Below are 13,483 nucleotides of genomic sequence, written 5' to 3'. Positions count from 1 at the left end.
ATGATTTCTCCATTGCCTATGACCTCACTCAGATTGTTCAGGAACCTACCCGTGTGCCCGATAATGACGGCCAGTATGCGAGCCTACTAGACCTTTTTCTCACAACTTGCCCTGAACTATGTTCAGTTTCTGTTCTGTCGCCTCTTGGATCTTCCGACCACTCTGTTGTATCAATTAAGATAAAAATGAAATGTAATAAGTCCCCAGACGTACCACTTCATCGTACAGTATATCGATACACTAAGGCTGACTGGGATAGCTTCCGTACATTTATATCTGATCTACCTCTGCATTCCATGTTTAAAAAGGATGTGTCCTCTATAGTATTAGACCTAACTGAATGGTTAATTGTAGGTATTGACCATTTCATACCCTCTAAAAAGTTTCAGCAAAAACCTAACAGCCAGCCATGGTTCTCTCCAGAATGTGCTGCTGCCATTGCGCACAGAAATCACTTTTTCCACTGCTTCAAACGTAATAGATGTATGGAAACTAAAGCCGTTTTCAGGACTGCCAGCAACCATTGTAAGAAAGTAATAAGGAACGCAAGAGAGTTGTATGCTCAATCTGTTAAGTCCAAAGTAGCTGAGCAGCGGCTTGGTTCCCACCAGTTTTGGCAAATAGCAAACAGAATCCTGAACAGAAGCGTGTGCTCCATCCCAACTATTATCAATGGACCTGAGGTAATCTCGTCAGCATCAGACAAAGCCAAACTCTTTGTCAAGAACTTTGCAGCTAATTCTACCCTTTGCGACCAAGACCGCCAACCCCCAATATTTCCTCCTGTATCAGAAAACACGCTATGTGATATACGTATATCTGTACGTGATGTTGCGAAGCTAATCAAAAACCTTGATTCCAGTAAAGCAACTGGCCCTGATGGTATTCCAATTATAGTACTCAAAAAACTTCAACCTGAACTAGCGCCCATACTTACAAAACTGTTTAAACGTTGTCTTAAGGAGAATAGTTTCCCATCTCCCTGGAAAATCTCATCAGTATGCCCTGTATTTAAGAATTCAGGTGATCGCTCATCCCCCTCTCAGTACAGGCCAATAAGTCTCCTGTGCGTCATGAGTAAGTTGCTAGAATCTGTGTTAAATACAGAAGTAATCAAACATCTCAACAAAAATAACCTTCTTAGTGACACTCAATATAGTTTCCGTTCTGCTAGATCTACAGCAGATGTCCTTACAGTTATATCGCATAGGATTAGCAAATCTCTCGACGGTGGCAATCTTTCTAGGGCAATTGCTCTTGACATATCTAAAGCCTTTGATAGGGTATGGCATAAAGGTTTACTTCATAAGATCGCTAGCTATGGTATAGCTGGAAAAGTCTTCTCAATTATTAAATCATTTCTTTCTGATAGGTTCATAAGAGTAGTAGTTGAGGGGCAAAAATCAGAAGCTCACAGTATTAATGCCGGTGTCCCTCAGGGATCCATCCTGGGCCCAACTCTTTTCCTGATCTACATTAATGATCTTCCAAATCATATCCTTACATCATTTGTAGACATTTATGCTGACGACACTACCATTTATGGTACCACATCTAAGACAGTAAACGAGCAAGTACTCTCCAATTCTCTCTCCTCTGATCTTCAGCATGTAGTACAATGGGAAAAGGAGTGGCTGGTTACTTTTAATGCATCTAAAACCAAGCTTCTCTCTTTACATCATCAACATTTTAATCCACATTTGTCATCAATTGAAATGAATGGCTCTCGTCTTCAGGAGGCCTCAAGTTTTGACAAGCTTCTGGGCTTGACCATTACTCCTGATCTTAAATGGAACACGTATATCAAATCTGTTGCCAAGGCCGCTGGAAAAATGGTGGGATCTTTCTATCGATCCAGTAGATATCTCACTGCTGATGCTATTCTCTATCTATATAAGAGCCAGGTACGTCCAAGGATGGAATACTGTTGCCACATCTGGGCAGGAGCTGCTAGAAAGGACTTGTCCTGCCTTGATAGAGTTCAAAATAGACTTCGTAGCCTCGTAGGAGATGTCCTTTTCTCCTCCTTACAACCTCTATCTCACAGAAGAGATGTTGCGAGTTTGTCTCTGATGTATCGTTATTTTCATGGTAAGTGTTCAACTGAGCTTCAATCTATGGTCCCCCCTCGCCAAACTTTCACAAGAAACACTCGTCTAGCTGTAAACACTATCAATAATTTCCCCCACTCTTTATCTGTGCCTAAACCTAAACATAGATTCCATGAACAAAGCTTCTTTCTTAGAACTGCACGCCTGTGGAATTGTCTTCCGTTTTCCTGCTTTCCGGCTGACTACAATATGGTTGTGTTCAAGTCTAAGGTAAATAAGTTCTTGATGAGCCGTTCCATATAAGTTATTAAATTTACCAAATTTTCATTACTAATGATTACTATATTGACCAACTTCTACTGTACACTCTTTAACCCTTATCCTTGAGTGGCCTCTGGGCCTTGATAATGTGGTGATGCCTTTGTAAAAAAAAAAAAAAAAAAAGGTGTTATTTTTAATATCTAGCGTAAAAGGCTAATTTCAACTGTTTGCAAATTATTGGGGTTTCCAAACGTTTGAGGTAAGAAAGTAATGTGATGACGTCAAAAAGAAAGGAAAGACAAACACAGAGTTAAATGTTATAAAAAAAACTGTATTTATAAAAGAAAAGAAAGGTATTGCAAACAGTTAGGTTTGCGGGAAGCTTATCTTACAGATATGTCCGTTTATCAGTTAAATCTTTCCTGTGTCCTTAGTTGATATCAAAGAGAAGAAAAGAAAGGTGCGGCCTTGGTGTGTGCTGCTATTGCGGCTTTGAACTCCTCGCACGTGCTATATTTCTGATGGCGGAGAGTTGGCGAAATGGATGTAGTCGCAGACAAGTCCCACCCGCAAAAGAGAACGAAAATCTGAAGGGACCGCGCAAATAGAGGTTGGAGAGTAAACTAGAATGGCAGCTCGTGATTGGTTGTTTTTCATCCAATCACAGGGCACCACACCACTGACTCAGTCATAATTTCAAGACTAGCATGTAATTGTTGTGTCAGGTGAGAAAATACGTTCTTCCAGTTTTAATAAGATCAACACAAAATGTAAATAACTGCTCATATATCTCTGCTATATATAATTATCAGGGTACATAACCACTGGTTACTTCCTTTTCAAGGGAGATTACTCCTGGTTTCTTCTTGTTTAGGGGAAATCTTTCCTGGTTACTTCTTGTTCAAGGAAAACCACTCCTAGTCACTTCCTGGTCAGGGAAAGACAACTCTTATACTTAAACATGCTTCTATTTCCTATAACCATGGGAGAAAATGTCATGGTAATATTTGTGTGCACCAGGAAAACTGTGTGACTTTCCACGCATAAGTAGAATGGTTCTATAAAACGTTTTCTTAACGGGGGACTAGCTGCTTGTGTATATCTTCCTGTGGTATAATCGATATCTTCTTCATCATGATCACTGGGTTATTCAACATTGTTGTGCTGTTCAATTCCCATTGCTTGTTCAGAGGGTATCCATGTGGGGGTTCAGCGTTTGTGAACGGATTCGAAGTTCCTAGTGTGGCGTAATGTAGGCCATCCACAACTGGGTATATTTTATAGAGAAACTGCCGGTTGTGTAGTGTTACTTGATTGCTCCCATCTACTTGCACAAGGTACTGTCTGTTCCCATGTGTCTCTCTGATCCTCTCGTCCTTCGACCATCGAACTGAATTGAAGTTCCTCTTTCCACTGGTGCATATCGCGATTCTGCATCATTTGTAAAACGAAATTCAGCCAAAAAAGCTTCTTGTGACCATTTCCACGACTCATGTTCAACACACTCTCACATCTGCAGTGTTTCTTACATAGAAAACACTCTATTCATGTTGTCACTCGTGTAACTCTCTTCATTGTAAACGTTTGCATTCATTTCTTAATCCTCTTCACTATTACTCTCTTCAGTCTTGCAATAGACACTCCAGTATTTCATTCCAAGAGAACTTTCTTGTCTTCGGAATGGGCCAAAATTTCTGCCTGTGAGAAGTCGTCCGATACTTGGTTCAGAAGAAACCCTGCAAAATTTACCTCAACTCTCGAAAGTGAAGCTTTTCTGGATTAAACATAATCCCCTCGTTTATGCAGGGTCTGGTGTAGTCAATCGTGGACCAGAATGAAGATTCTATTGTGTCCTCTCAGATGAGGTTGTTATCTATACATCGGTTTGATCGAGTGATATCAACGCTGCTTGCTTGCGAGCAGATAAAATTATCTGAGATACCAATCGTGAATATAAATACTTTTCGATATTTTGTCTTCTGGCTTCCGTTCTCTAGCCCTCAAATTTATGGCATACCGTTTCCAAGTGTCCCACCACCACGAAAAAGTGATACTTGAATCCAACTACTGGACAATTCTTTCGACTCATCGATTCTTTTGGGTGTGATGTCTTCCTACAACCGTTGCCCGTTTAGTTTAATGTGGGGTCGAAGGAACCTTGCTCTCCTGTTGTACTTTTCTTGGTTCGATCTTTGCACACCAGATAGTGCAAGAATATGTGTGGCACTGTTAAAGTGGGGAGGTGACCTGTGTGTTGCTTCCAAACAAATCAACCGTGAAGAATTCTGATTTAATGTTGTAAGAGAAGCTACCTCCGCCATAAACTTTCCTTTAATGTTCGATATTTCTCAGTCGGTCTATCATCTGGCTAGAACCATGTCGTCTGAATAGTTTGTTCTTTCGGACATTGAATTTTAAATTCACATAATTTAGATTGGCCACGTAGCTTCAATAAAAATGTGTTACTGACTCACCCTCGTTCTGCTTCATGGACTGGACTTTTTATCAGTGAACTTTCTTGTGTAATTCTCTCACAACTATCAGTCATATCTGACAAAGAAGGTATCTCTCTGAGACAGAGTTTAGCCTTTCTGGGACTACAAGTTCAAAAAGTAACCTAATTGTTTTCCGTAGTTCGCCCTAATTGCGACTGGTTTTCTAATCCGCATGCATCTTTGTTTCGCGCCCAGGCGTCTAGAAACAACGCCCATTCTCTGACAGTTGTATCCAGTTTTATAGAAGGTTATTCTGGTATTTGTCGTCCGCGACATATTGAAACGACCATGAAACATCGTTTTCCTTAATCTCAATAGTTGCTTCAATGGATGTACGCTGTCTTGCCTCATAATGTTTGACGGTTAATATTTCCAATGTCTTATTTCGCCTTACAAATGTCCACGCTTCACAGTGTCAATCCTTTCTTAGCGCCATGTAATGGTTGTGTTAAGTTGGAAAATGTGTCCGTCCAGCTAGTTATTGAGTTCAGCACAAAAAGCAAATGAGTACGCCCATGCCTTTACTATATATAACTATCAGAGGGGATAATCACTTGTTACTTCCTGTTCACGAGAGATTATCCCTGGTTTCTTCCTGTTCATGAGGATTGACTTCCTTTTCAGCGACATACTACTCATACCTATACAAATCAGTGGATGATTATTCTGCATTAAAATTATCAAACAACTACGCATCCAATCAACTGGTTACATTGTTTTTTTTGTTTGTTTTTTTTGTTTTTTGTTTTTTTGCTATTATGAAGAAAGTTTTCTTAATTGGTTACAGTCGCAATAAAGTAGAATCATGCAAAAATGTATTTGTAATTTCATTCGCCCAACATTATCTACTTCTCTACACACTCTCTCACAGATTCGATATTTCTAGTCTCAAAATATTCAATGAAATACTAGTAGAGCATGAGTTCTACACAGCTATTGCCGTCTTCCTTTGTGTCAGTTTATTTGAGTCGTTGATCTTTTGGTCTCTACTAATTCGCTGTTTTGATAATGCGTTGCAGGACATTTTCTAACTTAAGTAGGTTCTTTCCAAATATTGAAATATTGCAATCTTCATGCTGATTGCTTCCTCCTAGCTAACATCTTGGACTTTTCGAAACTAAAGTCAATAGCCATCTCTGTTGTTCCAATGATCACGTTTTGTTCTTGTCATTGCTTTACATAAAATGGCTTCACTCTATGTCTGGGGTGATTCCCTTGAAACAAATCATCTGATTCCTACGAAAATACATAAATGATGCACAACGGCAAAAGCAATTGGAAACATAAGTTCTATCATAGACACAGAAAATGTTTGTAGGCATAGAAAGTATACACACACATCTGAATATATTTGTGTCTGTGCTTTTGTGTGTTTTCGTACCAATATGATAGGGAAATCTCCATTTCTCTGCGTTTTACAAACGAAAGCAATAAAACTGTATATTTGCATTGATGGTGATGACTTAAAAGATAGACAAAGTAAAAGATATATTTTGTGAATACATGGCTTGAAATAAAATAAATCTTCTATTGAAATCTAGGGTTTAATTAATGCGTAATTTTATTTCTCCTGGGGGAAGCATTCATATGAACGTTTGTATATGAATGTACAATTACTAGTTCGGCTACCCAATACAAGACGTGTCTTTTTATCACGACGATGAAGTAACTAGCGGATTATCTTCACTGGGGCAAATGGATCTTTTTTCTTGTCTTTTTGCTGACAAGCCTTCTTTTTGTTTTCAAATAATATCTGGAATATTGTTGTCATATTTGAACTGGTTAATTTTTGCCCGATTTGAGAGTCGTTGATTAAATGCAGAATCGCATTTGTATTTTTTAAATCCAACAATTTCTAACACTCTACAACCTGTCACATACATGATTTTGTTAGTCTATGTTATTTCATTAATAATAGTATAAATTATCTACAGCTCAGGTTTCATATGTTTTGGGCTGTTTTGTTTTCTAGTATAACCTAACGTATCACTTATAAGAAAGCGAATCATATATGTAAATTATATTGATGGAATTTGCACTGATGAAATCAAAGCACTGTTACCACTTTAGCCATACAATTTCCCAACTTACCTGACAAGCAGCAAAATCGCACCTCTTTACTGTGGAGGCTCCTAGATTCCTAAAAGCCTTTTATTCTAATAGTTCATTTTCTCTCGGACTGCAAGAATTCTTTCCCTGTTCCCTGCTTCTTTGAGGGTACTAACCTGAAGAAGTTTAAATGTAATGTGAACAGACAGCACGCTTCTTACCTCTCCCCAATCCCCTGTTAGGTACGATTCAAATAGTTGCTGTTTACGTTCAAATAGCAATATGTATTTTGGGGGGTGAGAAATAAAACAGCCACATCCGTCCGCGATCCAGAAAAAATTCAAAACATATTAACTTAGTCGTTGTGTTTCTTTTGCGACGAAATATCCTTACATGTATCTTTAACTCTCGCCTTTATTTCTTATAAAAGTTGAAATTTCGTCACGGTTTGCTTGATCTGTGTCAGTTAATAGGCTTTCTTGTGTGTGTGGCATATTTTCTTAGTTGTTAGAGTGCTCGCCTCGCATGCAAGAGACTCTGGTTTCAAATCCCGAGTTCGGGTGTGTCTTACTTGTGAGCCTAAAATGAGGCAAATTTCGAGTCTTAGACTTCCGGTTTATTGGGTGTCATAGTTCTTGTTAGCTATGACGTTGCCTGGCTGTGCAAATAATTATATATTCTCTCACATTCTGAACATTATATATATATGTGTGTGTGCGTGTGTGTTCCGTGTGTTTCTTTTTTATTTTCTCGCTTATATATTCCATTTAATCTATGTGCAATACATGTACATGTTTTAAAGTGATGTATGTTAACAGCTTAGACTATATTAGTGCTAGGTAACATGTAACACATTATATGATTTTGGAATGAGTTTCATACTAAAATTTATTAATTGTGGAATTCCTTGTATTAATGTAACTGACTTTAAGAATATTTAATCTTTCATCTGGGTATTGTATTTTATTATACTTGTTCCATTATATAAAATGGTTGTATATTAAGAAAGGGACAAGCATATATTTTAGGTGGTGGCAAATCTTACTAGGCCGGAGTATTGCATGATTATTCTAGGAAAGATTTTGGCTGTAGTAGAATTTATGCAAATATAATTCCTTTTATTGGTTTCTGAGACTGATTTTCACAAGTTGCTTTTAAACTGCTATATAATATTGTTTCGTTTTTGTTTGTTTTTTCAAGCTGAAATGCAGTAATAATATAAAGACAAGAAACAGTTACGATTGCACTCAAACAGAAGAATAGTTGTAACAGTAATTCTTTCTTTCACGGAAAATAGTCAGCAATATATAGTAGAAGTAATCTTAAATTATCACGCGTTTCAAAATCAACATATGATATTTGAGAAAGGCAGATTGAAAGCAACGTACATGTGTAAAAGTTGGTAACAATATGTTATTTACTCATATTCAAACACTTACGTGAAATTAAGGGAGTAAAAACAAGTTTTATATTGCTTACAATTAATTGCACATAGTGTGTTAACATTACATTTTGCACAGAACCCTTTAGAGTTACAGCCAACACCAAGAAGGAGCAAAAACAAACATTCATTCACTTCAATCGTCAAAAATGTTCGCTTATGTTTTTTTATTATTTTTTTTTGTAGTTTGCAAATGTATATTGTATATTTCTCGATTCAAGAAATACCTCAATCAAGCCATTAAAATTGTAGGCCCTACTAAAAATATAGTCGAAAATACAACACTCAACTCTTGCGTTTACTTACATCACGTTATCATTCAGGATAAACTTCTCATACACTATCCTGCAGTTTTCAATCAACGTGGGATACATTGTTACATGCAAAACGCTATGCAGTGTCACAAATTTGGAATTATCAATTTTCGACACAAAAACTAAATTTCTAAAATGTCAGTTTATTGCAAAGCCTGTATCTTTCGCAGTGGGGCGTGACCGCGATTGCGATCAAAACGTTCATGCCCTCGACGTACAAATTTCCATCTACCCGACAAACAGCAAACGTATTCGTTACTGCTTGACCATGTAAGGAATTTCATAGAGCACTGAAAACTTAAAATGAAGTGTAGGTGTATTTTTATAAAAATATAAGAGTGATGAAAATTGGTTATAATAACTGATAACTGAAAAAACAGTATTAATTATTTTCTAACATCTTAATGATGTAACTATGAGTTTAGATTATTTAAGAGATTATTCTATTTGCTTTTGAAAGCAGTATTACCAAATGACGTATGTTACTTAGACAGAAAATATAATTGAGGCAATTCGGAAAGCGTGGTAATTTTTCTAGTGTTCAAGATAAATGGAAAATTATTCTGCTCTCACGCTGTTTGGGAACCAAGACGCGTTGTGCGCAATTTCAGTCGCAAAGTAGACCAAAAGAAAGAATAGTACATAACTCCAACTCGCTTGTTCTTTGTCGCAACAATATTTATTTCCTCGTTAGTGCAACTGTGACGTCACTCACGTGATCTAGCATTCTGCAAGTCTCTCATGATATCTCGAACGTTATCTTGCCTCCCGCGCGATTGTTTTCATTCTATTTTATAATCCATTTTCCTTATCGGTGAAATTATTTCGCATGCATTTATATCCACACTATGTTGCCTTGCGACTCTCAAGTACACATGAAACTGGGATAAAATCTAGATTCTCATCCTTTTCAACTATCGACAGGTTCAATTGCCTAGATATTCTGGTCAAAAATAACGGACAGATATCTTGATTAATAATTCTTAAGAGTCACGAATTAGACTTTCCATTCGTGTAAATAATTTTCTTTTTTTGTATTATTGATTTTTTTTATATTTAAACAGTTCTTCGCGATAATTGTGGTTTGTGTTGAGAACATTCTAAAAAGGACAGATCTTTGACATATGTATGATAGTATTCTCCTTATTCTACTGGTGCACCAAACATTGAAAATATTGTAACGGTAAAAAAAAGAGTTTACCGTTAGAAAAAAATCAATCATGTTTGGGAAAGTCTAAAAGTAAAAAAAATAATAATTGCCCACTATAACACAACCGAACTGAAGAATATAGATACACATTTCATGATATAAAAATACTTGAGGCAATAGATCACTTTTTCAATATGATTGAATTTGTAATTAAATAACTCGCAAAGGATAGATATACCGTACAACAAAACAAATATTATTTCCGTAATGCGGTATGGAAAAGTTATACGTAAAACAAGTACGCCCTGTATAATCATGGTTAGGATGCTGGGAATGCGAAAATTTTGCCACGCATTTTATCTTGTATTTTTATTAGATACACTACTTCCTTAACATGTGTTTAATGATAATTCTGTAACACAAAGTGGGAGGGAAAAAGGCAAGACATCAAAATGATTCAGTAACACACAACATCAGTCTCCAAGATTCTCCTACAACAGTTTTCAAGAATTCTCCTATAAGAGTCTGCCTTCATTCTATATGCGTCCTACTTTCATTTAGTTGAGCAACGAGATTTTGCACACGAGCAGCAAGATTTTGTGCCGTTTTGCAAGATCACTTGTCTAAATAGGTGTGGCTGCTTCCATCTTGATTTTTTCTTCCCCCTGCGAGTGGCTTGATTCCACATGACGCACACATATGCGAACGCTTTAATCGGAATCCCTTTTCTTGGTTTCCACAATTTCCCCTGTAAATTATCTTCTAAAGCTGTCTGGATTTTGTACTTCATACATAATGTAATTTTTAAAAAGTTCTAAAACGTGTTTAACAGAGAAGACATTGATTGCTTACAATTGGACATGAAACAATACTTTATACGCAATGTCACCGAATAAGAATACTAGTTTACTTGTTGTCACCGTCAAGAAAATGATATGTTGCTGAGACCAGGTCAGCGCATACGAAATTGGTGAAATCTGGTCCATTAAAATTATCTCAGCAAACTAGTCGACATTCTCCGGCTTTTGATAAAAACTAACGCACCCACCAAGTTAGTAAGCAAGATCAGGAAGAATGGACTTTCTGAGGCTAAACATAAGAAATACTACAGGCCTAAATATTTTTTCTTTCTATCAACACATCAAATATTTTTCAAATCTCAATAACTCCCATGTGAACGCTAACTGATTAGAACATCTCCTTAACTTGGATATGTAATTATTAAAATGTGTTATTCACTACAAAAACGAAATGTAATACGAGGCTGTGCTTATTGTTAATTAATAAACACTGTACTATTATTTTTAAAAATAAGACTTTAATCTAAAATATTCTTTAACGATTCTTTGGAAGTTAGTTGTCCGTATACGTCCCAACATTCATTAGTTATACTGTATAATAGCGACTGTCTTTTTATCAAATGAAACCGAAAGATGTTACGTTTAGTTACTGCCAGTTTTCTTTTCTTGTTAGCAAAGTTTTATGTAAGATAAAAAGAAACAGGGACTCATCGACCCTCTTATGGCATAGTCGACCCAGAAGTAACTTAGAAATATGAACATGGAGCGCCGTTATTTAAGCGAATGAAATATATTTTAATTAAAAATTTCATCTTATTTCTTCTTGAATATATCAGCTTTTCAGGAACAGTATTCACGTGGTGATGAGGAGGCCAATAAAATAGTGACTCCGGAAAAAGTGGCCATTTTAATCTACATTTATTAATTGAATAGTAAAAGCATTTTCAGTCTGGGTAGCTTTTTGGCCTAATAATTATTTACGAGTTCTTATATTGTATTAAGAAATCAATAAATTAATAAATATTAATGTATTTCGTCTCCTCTTGCTATCTTGCTAAAACACTACGTAATCCGATTGAAACATGATGCTATTACAGTTTCCTTCTAATTTCCCTTCCTTTCACACACATATAACTTCCAATAGGTTCAGATGACTTTTAGATATCGTATGAAAGACCCGGATGCTGTTTATGCGATTCATTCTTTTTATCATCATTAGGAAATCTGTCGATATTATATAACTTACATTGCTTAAAACATGCTCGAGTGATCAATTGAGCTCTCTGTAATAAAATCGCAATGTGATGCCGGACGATCAATTTGCTTGTTTCCTTGGACTGTCTCAACTTTATTCTTAGAATGTACGCATAAAATTTTCCATTAAATCAATTACTTAAAGATATGAAATGGAAAATTGGTCTTTTTAATATCAAAATTAATTTGAAATTTTTTTAACTCGTTTTCATCCAACATATTTCTTCTTCATTATGACTAATAAGGAGATATACGTTGCAACTTATATGTGTCATTTTGAATAATGGTTTATTTTATGACATAAATAAGGTGAACGGTCACATTAAAAATATTATTACCAGCAGAAAAAAATCGGTCTAATAAAAAAGGATATAATATAGTGCATATGAGCGCGTGAGAAAGATTTTTGTAGCAGCGAAGGATTGTCTGGCTTGCGAAGTGATTAGCAGAAGTATGCACGAGTTGGCGGGGAAAGAAAATAAGGAAAAAGGGTGTCACGTGCTCAGTGCAGAAGTGTGCGTCGAGGAAAAATGAAGTGTGCGCCGGGGAAAATGGATGTGTAAAATCAAGGACGAGAATGGGTCGGCTGTGGCCGGCATGCGGTCGGAGGAAGGAGAAACACAACCAGGTAAAATGAACATATAGCAGCGACAGACTTTTTAAATGGTGACGAAAGTAACGGTAATAAATGCTTTTGTTTAAAAGGAAAAATTACATCCGGATTTTATTTCCAGTTTTATTTTTTATGAATTACTACGAAATTACGTAGTGTAACGCCACGTAACCTTACAAACCCGTCGGTATAATATTTGCAATAAAATAATATCAACATGATATAATTTCTGCAGTAAAAAGAATTCACTAAGTTTATAAAGATGGTGTTTTACAAACAGACATTGTCTATTCTGATTACTATTTGTATTATCCAAGAAAGTTATAATGACCCATACAGCGAATCGCTAGTAAAGATGAGAAATTATTCTTTTAAGCTATGATTTACGACGGAATTTCATCTTTTTATTATTGTTTTCACTTTTGTTTATGTGTTTTCGTTTTATTTATTTCTGTTTTTCGAGAAGAAAAAAATAACACATTTATTAATAAGTCTACGACCTGACTAATAAAACAACACAAGTTTTATACAAAACTTGATTTATCCATATAGATTCCTTCTATGGCCAGTTCAAATAGTGGGTGTGTAATCTCGTTGGCATTTCTTCTTTCAAGCACAGTAATAAATTATTATAATTTTCAATATTGATGCTTATTTCTTACTCAAGGTAATTGATGATGAAAATCCTTTACATATCACAAAATACAGAGTCCAAAATATTGTCTGTTGTTCTTTGTACGTTTGATCCTTCCACCGGGTTCACTTGCTGCTCCTCACTCAGCTCGTTGCTGCATTAAATTTGGAGTGTAAAATTATGGTAAAAGAGTTTCATTCGTTGTCACTTATGCCACAAGTACTTTTTGTTGCGTTGAAATAGTGATAAACAACATTCTGAACAGACAACGCATTATTGTGTTTGTCAACTATGAGAAAATGCCGGATCCACAATAGTGAATACTATGGCTTCTGTTATTCACGCAACTTTAATTTACTATCGGCCAAAACAAGTTTTCGACTGTTTTGATGTTCTTACGGGATAAATTCTGACGTTGATG

The sequence above is a fragment of the Euprymna scolopes genome, chromosome 18, assembly GCF_053919585.1.
Source record: "Euprymna scolopes isolate OS-2025 chromosome 18, ASM5391958v1, whole genome shotgun sequence".
Classification (NCBI taxonomy): Eukaryota; Metazoa; Mollusca; class Cephalopoda; order Sepiida; family Sepiolidae; genus Euprymna; species Euprymna scolopes.
This window is presented reverse-complemented; position numbering follows the sequence as displayed.